Below are 12,106 nucleotides of genomic sequence, written 5' to 3'. Positions count from 1 at the left end.
ACCATTGGTTTTCCCGTTTGAATGGTTTTACACTAGTAATTTTTGGGGCCTTTTATATCTTGCTGTTTGGTGTAAGCCAAGGCTCCGTGTTGAAGGCCGTATCTTGGCCTATTTTAAAAATTGTTACTTGGATTGAGAGTTGTCTCATTGGCACTCATACCAAATCTTCTTATATCTGTTGACACATCTGTTTCATATCTGCTATCGTTCACTAAAATATCGTCATTTCAGCTTTATGAACCAGCAATAGGTTGTAATTTAGGTCGGATTGGTCGGTCCGACATCTCTACTTGATCAAGATTCGTTACTATCAGAGCTTCATTTGCCTCTTCATCAACCCTTACACCACGCCCATGTGTTCTAGTAGATTTTGGGGGCATGACTGTTTTTTTTTCTTTCGAGAAATCTACGTATTATTCAGAAATAGAACTGAAGGAATGATACTGTATTGATATGGAACACGATGTTGACGTTATTGCTGAGAGCGTAGTAAGATCGCGGTTTGAACGTAGTGTAATCGTGGTAAGAATGTGCTATAATCGCAGTAGAAGCGTGGTAAGATCGTGTTGTAATCGGATAACTCGTGGTATGGTCGTAGTGAGAACGTGATAAGCGTAGAAAGATCTTGATAAGCGTAGTAAGGTCGCAGAATAAGCACGATGAGAACGTGTTATAATCGTAGCGGGATCGTTGTAGTAGCGTAATGAGGACGTAGTAGCATCGTGAAAGCAACGAAAATTTACATTTTCATGCCGCTCATACCGCGATCTCACCACGATCTGAATTTAATTTAGATATCGCGGTGAGCGTGGTGCGATCGTGATCTAGTGGGACAGGGGCTGAAACAGCCATCTGTTGATAAATACAGTGAACGTTTTTGTGTATATCTAAATATGTTTACCTATGTTCAAAGACGTGCATATAGTATCAAATCATAAAAATACAAATTATTTAGTCTCTAGAAAATCTTGTAAGATTTCTGTTGCTATTTCAGTTTCTGAATATGTGCAATTTAGGTACTCGGTGCAATTTGGGTACCCTTACGTTATATATTATATTACATGTATTCGCCACGTTAGCGATGATCATCTTGAAGGACATTGAACAATATGGTCTGATCCACTGCCGGAAAATATTAACTACTATAGAGTTTAGAGGGGGAATAGGACCTTTATCGGGACGCCGGGGTCGGATGTTTTTAAGCTCGGGATTTCGGGATTGACGCTTTCGGGATCCGGGAATTCTTTTTTTGAATTTCGGGACCTCGGGAATTCGTGTTTTTAAGCCCGGGATTTCTGGATTTCGTGTTTTAAAGCCCGGGATTTCGGAATCAGGACCCTCCTACCCTCCCTCAGTTTAGTTAAAACATTATAAAGAAAATGTATTATGATAATAATAAACCCTAACGTTTAAAAAGAAAAGACTTTTAACTCTATGTCTGTTCCTTTGATTAAAATTCGATCTGGCAAATACAGCGTTGAAAACCCAAGTATGTATTAAAACATGAACACTTGAAGAGCTATATGTGTCGTGATTGGTAGGACACCTCAAGTACCTGCTCTTTGTTTGGAAGTGAAAAAGTTTCATCTTCTTTTTTTTGGTGTACATCACCATCATATTATTATGGATAGGAAAATTAAGGTGATCGTCGGTCTTAACCTGTCTTACGAAGTTCTGCTAATAACGTAGACAGCGTTAGTTTGCTTTTATGTTTCCTTTTATTAATTGTACCTGTTTTGTGTCGTATTTGGTAGGAAAGTGCAATAGTAAATTACTGATCTTTTTGCGACATGGGAAAAAGCTGTTAAGAATTTAAACGTGTGTAGGTAGGAAAGAGCGATCGTCAACTTATTTTTTTCCTAAGTAAGCGGTGTATGAGAGATTGACAACATTAAGCATCTTTCGTCCCTCTTTTAAGATCATTTTTGTATTCCGCCTTTTTTTCAGCTTATATCATTGATGCATATCACTATTATATTGCTATGGATAGGAAAAGGCAACCTAAGACTTTTAGAGTTTAATCGTGTGTTGGTAGGAATGAGCGATTGTCATCTTTATTTTTTGTTAGTAGTATGTGGTTAATGACGGCATGGCAACATTAAAAGATCCTTTTCCGCTTTTTTCAGCGTATTCCTTTGATGTACATCACTATCATACTGTTATTGATGGGAAAGGGTAATCGTTATTTTGGGTTTGATTTATTTGTCCGTCCTAATTTTTTTAATATAATTCTGCTTATAATGAACACAGCCATTTTTTGTTTGTTTAATGTTTCTTTGTGTTAATTGTACCCCTTTTTGTGTCGTAGATGATAGTAAACTGCAATACGAAGTTACTGGTAATTTTTACGACAATTGAAAAATGACTTTTAAAATTTAAACGTGCGTTGGTAGGAAAGAGCGATCGTCAACTTTATTTTTTGTTAGTATGGAGTTTATGACGGAATGACAACATTAGGATAATTTTCCGCCTTTTTCATCTTATTTCATTGATGTACATCACTAACATATTGTTATTGTTAGGAAAGGATAATCGTTAGTTTGTCTGTCCTAACCGGTCATATGAAGTTCTTCTTATAATGTAAACAGTGATAGTTTTTTTTTGATTTTCCTTATATTAATTGTCTTTCTGTATCGTAATTTGTAGGAAAGTGCAAAAGTAAGTTGGTAATGATTTTAAGCAAGTGAAAAATGACGTTTAGAATTTCAACCTGTGCAGGTAGAAAAGAGCGATCGTCAACTTAAATTTTTCGAAATAAGGTCTTCATGACAGAATGGCAATACTAAGATCATTTTTGTATTCCTCCTCTTTTCGGTTTATAGCTTTGAAGCACATCGCTATCATATTCTTATTGATAAGAAAAGGCGATCGAAAGATCTTGTCCGTCCTCGCCTGTCTTATGAATCTCTGCTAATGTAGATAGAGATCGATAGTTTGTTTTGATATTTCCTTATATTCATAATATTGATTGTACCTCGTTCTGTGTCGTAATTGGAAGGAAACTTTTTTTTTGGAAGTAAAACATTCTGTTCAAAAGTAAACGTGTGTAGGTAGGAAAGAGCGATCGTCAACTTATTTTTTTCGAAATAAGGTCTTCATGACAGAATGGCAATACTAAGATCATTTTTGTATTCCACCTCCTTTCGGTTTATAGCTTTGAAGCACATCGCTATCATATTCTTATTGATAAGAAAAGGCGATCGAAAGAGCTTGTCCGTCCTCGTCTGTCTTATGAATTTCTGCTTATGTAGATAAAGATAGTTTGTTTTGATATTTCTTTATATTGATTGTACCTCGTTCTGTGTCGTAATTTGTAGGAAACTATTTTTTTGAAAGTAAAACATTCTGTTCAAAATTAAACGTGTGTAGGTAGGAAAGAGCGATCGTCAACTTAAATATTTCTTAGTAAGTGGTTTATGACGGAATGACAACATTACGGTAGGATAATTTTCCGCCTTTTTCATCTTATTTCATTGATGTACATCACTAACATATTGTTATTGTTAGGAAAGGATACTCGTCAGTTTGTCTGTCCTTACCGGTCATATGAAGTTCTTCTTATAATGTAAACAGTGATAGTTTGTTTTTATTCTTCCTTTAATATATTAATTGTCTTTCTGTATCGTAATTTGTAGGAAAGTGCAAAAGTAAGTTGGTGATGATTTTTTTAGCAAGTGAAAAATGACGTTTAGAATTTAAACCTGTGTAGGTAGTAAAGAGCGATCGTCAACTTAAGATTTTCGAAAAAAGGGGTTCATGACAGAATGGCAATAAAAAGATCATTTTTTTTATTCCACCTCCTTTCGGTTTATAGCTTTGAAGCACATCGCTATCATATTCTTATTGATGAGAAGAGGCGATCGAAAGAGCTTGTCCGTCCTCGCCTGTCTTATGAATTTCTGCTAATGTAGATAAAGATAGTTTGTTTTGATATTTCTTCATATTAATTGTACCTCGTTCTGTGTCGTAATTGGTAGGAAACTATTTCTTTTTGGAAGTAAAAAATTCTGTTCAAAATTAAACGTGTGTAGGTAGGAAAGAGCGATCGTCAACTTAAATATTTCTTAGTAAATTGTTTATGGCAGAATGGCAACATTAAAATCATTATTGAATTCCGCCGTTTTCAGCTTATATATCTTTGATGTACATAACTATCATTTTGCTATTGTTAGGAATAGGCGATCACCAGTTTGTTTTGTGATCAGTTTGTTCGTCATAACCTGTCTGATGAACTTCTGCTCATAATGAAGAAAGCAATAGATTGTTGTTATGTTTCCTTATATTAATTGTACCTGTTTTTTTGTGTCGTAATTGGTAGGAAAGTGCAATAGTAAGTTACTGATATTTTTTCAACAAGGGAAAAAAAGCTGTTTAGAATTTAAACGTGTGTAGGTAGGAAAGAGCGATCATCAACTTATTTTTTTCTAAGGGGTGTATGAGAGAATGACAATATTAAGATAATTTTTGTATTCCGCCTTTTTTATGTTATATATTTGATGCATATTACTATCATATTGTTATGGATAGAAAAAGGAGATCGTTAGTTTGTGTTTGATTTAGTTTTTCCGTCCTAACCTGTCTTATGAATTTCTGCTAATAATGTAGCTAGGGATAGTTTTGTTTTATGTTTACTTGTATTGATTGTTCCTCTTTTTGTGTTGTAATTAATAGTAAACTGAAATAGTAAGTTACTGATATTCTTTCGGCACTTGAGAATGACTTTTTGAATTTAAACGTGTGTTGGTAGGAAAGAGCGATTGTCATCTTTAGTTTTTCTTAGTATGTGGTTAATGACGGCATGACGACATTTAGAGATCCTTTTCCGCATTTTTTCAGCTTATTCCTTTGATCACTATATCATATTGTTATTGATGGGAAAGGGTAATCGTTATTTTGGGTTTGATTTATTTGTCCGTCCTAATCTGTTTATATAGTTCTGTTAATAATGAAGACATACATTTTTTGTTTGTTTTATGTTTCTTTGTGTTAATTGTACCCCTTTGTGTCGTAGTTGATAGTTAATTACAAAACGTAGTTACTGGTCTTTTTTTTGGCAAGTGAAAACTGACGTTTAGAATTTAAACCTGCGTTGGTAGGAAAGAGCGATCGTCAACTTTATTTTTTGTTAGTATGGAGTTTATGACGGAATGACAACATTAAGATAATTTTCCGCCTTTTTCATCTGATTTCATTGATGTACATCACTAACATACTGTTATTGAAAAGAAATTATAATCGTTAGTTTGTGTTTGGTTTAGTTTGTCTGTCCTTACCGGGCATATGCAGTTCTGTTTATAATGTAAACAGAGATAGTTTGTTTTAATTCTTCCTTATATAAATTGTTTTTCTGTGTCGTAATTTGAAGGAAAGTGCAAAAGTAAGTTGGTGATGATTTTTAGCAAGTGAAAAATGACGTTTAGAATTTAAACCTGTGTAGGTAGTAAAGAGCGATCGTCAACTTAAGATTTTCGAAATAAGGGGTTCATGACAGAATGGCAATAATAAGATCATTTTTGTATTCCACCTCCTTTCGGTTTATAGCTTTGAAGCACATCGCTATCATATTCTTATTGATAAGAAAGGGCGATCGAAAGAGCTTGTCCGTCCTCGCCTGTCTTATGAATTTCTGCTAATGTAGATAAAGCCTTAGTTTGTTTTGATATTTCTTTATATTGATTGTACCTCGTTCTGTGTCGTAATTGGTAGGAAACTATTTTTTTGGAAGTAAAACATTCTATTCAAAATTAAACGTGTGTAGGTAGGAAAGAGCGATCGTCAACTTAAATATTTCTTAGTAAGTGGTTTATGACGGAATGACAACATTAGGATAATTTTCGGCCTTTTTTTTTTTATCTTATTTCATTGATGTACATCACTAACATATTGTTATTGTTAGGAAAGGATAATCGTCAGTTTGTCTGTCCTTACCGGTCATATGAAGTTCTTCTTATAATGTTAACAGTGATAGTTTGTTTTTATTCTTTCTTATATGAATTGTCTTTCTGTATCGTAATTTGTATGAAAGTGCAAAAGTAAGTTGGTGATGATTTTTAAGCAAGTGAAAAATGACGTTTAGAATCTAAACCTGTGTAGGTAGTAAAGAGCGATCGTCAACTTAAGATTTTCGAAATAAGGGGTTCATAACAGAATGACAATAATAAGATCATTTTTTGTATTCCACCTCATTTCGGTTTATAGCTTTGAAGCACATCGCTATCATATTCTTATTTATAAGAAAAGGCGATCGAAAGAGCTTGTCCGTCCTCGCCTGTCTTATGAATTTCTGCTAATGTAGTTAAAGATAGTTTGTTTTGATATTTCTTTATATTGATTGTACCTCGTTCTGTGTCGTAATTGGTAGCAAACTAATTTTTTGGAAGTAAAACATACTGTTCAAAATTAAACGTGTGTAGGTAGGAAAGAGCGATCGTCAACTTAAATATTTCTTAGTAAGTTGTTTATGGCAGAATGGCAACATTAAAATCATTATTGAATTCCGCCGTTTTCAGCTTATATATCTTTGATGTACATAACTATCATTTTGCTATTGTTAGGAATAGGCGATCACCAGTTTGTTTTGTGATCAGTTTGTTCGTCATAACCTGTCTGATGAACTTCTGCTTATAATTTAGAAAGCAATAGATTGTTGTTATGTTTCCTTATATTAATTGTACCTGGTTTTTTGTGTCGTAATTGGTAGGAAAGTGCAATAGTAAGTTACTGATATTTTTTCAACAAGGGAAAAAAAGCTGTTTAGAATTTAAACGTGTGTAGGTAGGAAAGAGCGATCATCAACTTATTTTTTTCTTAATTAAGGGGTGTATGAGAGAATGACAATATTAAGATAATTTTTGTATTCCGCCTTTTTTATGTTATATATTTGATGCATATTACTATCATATTGTTATGGATAGAAAGAGAGATCGTTAGTTTGTGTTTGATTTAGTTTTTCCGTCCTAACCTGTCTTATGAATTTCTGCTAATAATGTAGCTAGGGATAGTTTTGTTTTATGTTTACTTGTATTGATTGTTCCTCTTTTTGTGTTGTAATTAATTAGTTTGTCTGTCCTTACCGGTCATATGCAGTTCTGTTTATAATGTAAACAGAGATAGTTTGTTTTAATTCTTCCTTATATTAATTGTTTTTCTGTGTCGTAATTTGAAGGAAAGTGCAAAAGTAAGTTGGTGATGATTTTTTAGCAAGTGAAAATTGACGTTTAGAATTGAAACCTGTGTAGGTAGTAAAGAGCGATCGTCAACTTAAGATTTTCGAAATAAGGGGTTCATGACAGAATGGCAATAATAAGATCATTTTTGTATTCCACCTCCTTTCGGTTTAAAGCTTTGAAGCACATCGCTATCATATTCTCATTGATAAGAAAAGGCGATCGAAAGAGCTAGTCCGTCCTCGCCTGTCTTATGTATTTCTGCTAATGTAGATAAAGCCTTAGTTTGTTTTGATATTTCTTTATATTGATTGTACCTCGTTCTGTGTCGTAATTGGTAGGAAACTATTTTTTTTGGAAGTAAAAAATTTGTTCAAAATTAAACGTGTGTAGGTAGGAAAGAGCGATCGTCAACTTAATTTTTTCTTAGTAAATTGTTTATGACAGAATGGCAACATTAAAATCATTATTGAATTCCGCCGTTTTCAGCTTATATATCTTTGATGTACATAACTATCATTTTGCTATTGTTAGGAATAGGCGATCACCAGTTTGTTTTGTGATCAGTTTGTTCGTCATAACCTGTCTGATGAACTTCTGCTCATAATGAAGAAAGCAATAGATTGTTGTTATGTTTCCTTATATTAATTGTACCTGGTTTTTTGTGTCGTAATTGGTAGGAAAGTGCAATAGTAAGTTACTGATATTTTTTCAACAAGGGAAAAAAAGCTGTTTATAATTTAAACGTGTGTAGGTAGGAAAGAGCGATCATCAACTTATTTTTTTCTTAAGTAAGGGGTGTATGAGAGAATGACAATATTAAGATAATTTTTGTATTCCGCCTTTTTTATGTAATATATTTGATGCATATTACTATCATATTGTTATGGATAGAAAAAGGAGATCGTTAGTGTGTGTTTGATTTCGTTTTTCCGTCCTAACCTGTCTTATGAATTTCTGCTAATAATGTAGCTATAGGGATAGTTTTGTTCTATGTTTACTTGTATTGATTGTTCCTCTTTTTGGGTTGTAATTAATAGTAAACTGAAATAGTAAGTTACTGATATTCTTTCGGCACTTGAGAATGACTTTTTGAATTTAAACGTGTGTTGGTAGGAAAGAGCGATTGTCATCTTTAGTTTTTGTTAGTATGTGGTTAATGACGGCATGACGACATTAAGAGATCCTTTTCCGCATTTTTTCAGCTTATTCCTTTGATCACTATATCATATTGTTATTGATGGGAAAGGGTAATCGTTATTTTGGGTTTGATTTATTTGTCCGTACTAATCTGTTTATATAGTTCTGTTAATAATGAAGACATACATTTTTTGTTTGTTTTATGTTTCTTTGTGTTAATTGTACCCCTTTGTGTCGTAGTTGATAGTTAATTACAAAACGTAGTTACTGGTCTTTTTTTTGGCAAGTGAAAACTGACGTTTAGAATTTAAACCTGCGTTGGTAGGAAAGAGCGATCGTCAACTTTATTTTTTGTTAGTATGGAGTTTATGACGGAATGACAACATTAAGATAATTTTCCGCCTTTTTCATCTGATTTCATTGATGTACATCACTAACATACTATTATTGAAAAGAAATTATAATCGTTAGTTTGTGTTTGATTTAGTTTGTCTGTCCTTACCGGTCATATGCAGTTCTGTTTATAATGTAAACAGAGATAGTTTGTTTTAATTCTTCCTTATATAAATTGTTTTTCTGTGTCGTAATTTGAAGGAAAGTGCAAAAGTAATTTAGTTGGTGATGATTTTTAGCAAGTGAAAAATGACGTTTAGAATTTAAACCTGTGTAGGTAGTAAAGAGCGATCGTCAACTTAAGATTTTCGAAATAAGGGGTTCATGACAGAATGGCAATAATAAGATCATTTTTGTATTCCACCTCCTTTCGGTTTATAGCTTTGAAGCACATCGCTATCATATTCTCATTGATAAGAAAAGGCGATCGAAAGAGCTAGTCCGTCCTCGCCTGTCTTATGTATTTCTGCTAATGTAGATAAAGCCTTAGTTTGTTTTGATATTTCTTTATATTGATTGTACCTCGTTCTGTGTCGTAATTGGTAGGAAACTATTTTTTCTGGAAGTAAAACATTCTGTTCAAAATTAAACGTGTGTAGGTAGGAAAGAGCGATCGTCAACTTAAATATTTCTTAGTAAGTGGTTTATGACGGAATGACAACATTAGGATAATTTTCCGCCTTTTTTTTATCTTATTTCATTGATGTACAACACTAACATATTGTAATTGTTAGGAAAGGATAATCGTCAGTTTGTCTGTCCTTACCGGTCATATGAAGTTCTTCTTATAATGTTAACAGTGATAGTTTGTTTTTATTCTTCCTTATATTAATTGTCTTTCTGTATCGTAATTTGTATGAAAGTGCAAAAGTAAGTTGGTGATGATTTTTAAGCAAGTGAAAAATGACGTTTAGAATCTAAACCTGTGTAGGTAGTAAAGAGCGATCGTCAACTTAAGATTTTCGAAATAAGGGGTTCATGACAGAATGGCAATAATAAGATCATTTTTGTATTCCACCTCCTTTCGGTTTATAGCTTTGAAGCACATCGCTATCATATTCTCATTGATAAGAAAAGGCGATCAAAAGAGCTTGTCCGTCCTCGCCTGTCTCATGTATTTCTGCTAATGTAGATAAAGCCTTAGTTTGTTTTGATATTTCTTTATATTGATTGTACCTCGTTCTGTGTCGTAATTGGTAGGAAACTATTTTTTTTGGAAGTAAAAAATTTGTTCAAAATTAAACGTGTGTAGGTAGGAAAGAGCGATCGTCAACTTAATTTTTTCTTAGTAAGTGGTTTATGACAGAATGGCAACATTAAAATCATTATTGAATTCCGCCGTTTTCAGCTTATATCTTTGATGTACATAACAGTTACTATCATTTTGCTATTGTTAGGAAAAGGTGATCACCAGTTTGTTTTGAGATCAGTTTGTTCGTCATAACCTGTCTGATGAACTTCTGCTCATAATGAAGACAGTGATAGTTTGTTGTTTTGTTTCCTTATATTAATTGTACCTGGTTTTTTGTGTCGTAATTGGTAGGAAAGTGCAATAGTAAGTTACTGATATTTTTTCAACAAGGGAAAAAAAGCTGTTTATAATTTAAACGTGTGTAGGTAGGAAAGAGCGATCGTCAACTTATTTTTTTCTTAAGTAAGGGGTGTATGAGAGAATGACAATATTAAGATAATTTTTGTATTCTGCCTTTTTTATGTTATATATTTGATGAATATTACTATCATATTGTTATGGATAGAAAAAGGAGATCGTTAGTTTGTGTTTGATTTAGTTTTTCCGTCCTAACCTGTCTTATGAATTTCTGCTAATAATGTAGCTAGGGATAGTTCTGTTTTATGTTTACTTGTATTGATTGTTCCTCTTTTTGTGTTGTAATTAATAGTAAACTGAAATAGTAAGTTACTGATATTTATACGATAAAAGAGATGATTTCAGCTTTCCAATTGTGAACTTTCTATTTTTATGTAGCAACATTCCAGCAGCGCCTGCATATGGAGAATATATCTCACAGTTGATACGATATTCCAGAGGCTTGCGTTTCCTATGATGATTTTATTGATTGAGGGTTGCTGCTTACCAGAAAGCTACAAAACCTAGGGTTCCAAGTGGTAAAGTTAAAGTAATCCCTGCGAAAATGTTACGGACGCCATCACGAGTTGGTTGACCGTTACAAATGATATGTGATCACCTAATTTGTATATATGCATAAGCAAAACGACGGGTGTCACATGTGGAGCAGGATCTGCTTACCCTTCCGGATCACCTGCGATCACCCTTGTTTTTGTGGGGTTCGTGTGGCTTAGTCTTTAGTTTTCAATGTTTTGTTTTGTGTAGTGCATTTTGCCTTGTCGTCGTTTTTCATTTTTGTCATGACTTTGTCGGTTTGTGTTCGACTTATGAGTTTGAATGTGGCTTTGGTATCTTCTACTTCTTTTTAAATTAAGGCCAACGGGATGTTGTCTTAAGCCCACCTTTGTGTTATTCATAATGATTTTTCAAAGGAGAATCGTATGCATGCACTTATCAATTGTTCACAAATACCGCTATCCCAATGAAACTAGCACCTTGTAAACTTTTCAACATACAATTATTAAATTACATTTGATATGTCAATTAACCTACGTGTTACATAACACTTAAAATGACTAATTTGAATTTCCTAATGTTGTACATCTGCACGCTAAATGCCTAGGAATCCCAATTTAAGAGGAACTAATCGACACCCAAGGGACGTTGGAGCATTTGTTCCATATATTGAAGATTTTGTGAAATTACTGAAGTCGTCTGACATTGCAGTGAAAAGTACTGATTTAAAGCGTATTTACCTTAGATACGTAAGTGCTCGAACTGAGGCTGTAGACCTTCATCATCAAGCAAGTTCGGGATTTTATAGAAGATTCAAAAAGCTTGCAATTATACACAAGATAAAAGAATGTACAAAACCAAGGGGGTATTATGTAAACTTGCCTAGAATATCCAGAAAAACAATTCATTCGGCAACAGAATCAATTTCCGAGAGACAATTTTATGAAAGAAAATTTGTGAACAATAACGTTGGATGTGGGGTTTTCGCTCTCTGCAATATTCCATCGAATTTTCATTTAACAGAATACAAAGGACAATGGATCACACAATCCGAAAATAAAGATCGCGAGAAGGAATATGCAGATAACAATTTGCCTCCAGTAGCAGTATTTGATCCTGTAAAGAGTTTAGTGTTGGATGCTAATCGGAATAAGCTCGGAGATTTGTTTAAGGAAGAAGAAAATTTAGCACGATATTTCAACCATTCGAAACAGTTTCCGAATTGTAAACTTATATCTGTGGTGCATGATAAAGGACAAAGTTGTAAGAAACTTTTCTTAGTGTCTAAAGTTGATATACCAAA

Source organism: Mytilus trossulus, unplaced genomic scaffold (genome assembly GCF_036588685.1).
Source record: "Mytilus trossulus isolate FHL-02 unplaced genomic scaffold, PNRI_Mtr1.1.1.hap1 h1tg000062l___fragment_2___debris__unscaffolded, whole genome shotgun sequence".
NCBI lineage: Eukaryota > Metazoa > Mollusca > Bivalvia > Mytilida > Mytilidae > Mytilus > Mytilus trossulus.
This window is presented reverse-complemented; position numbering follows the sequence as displayed.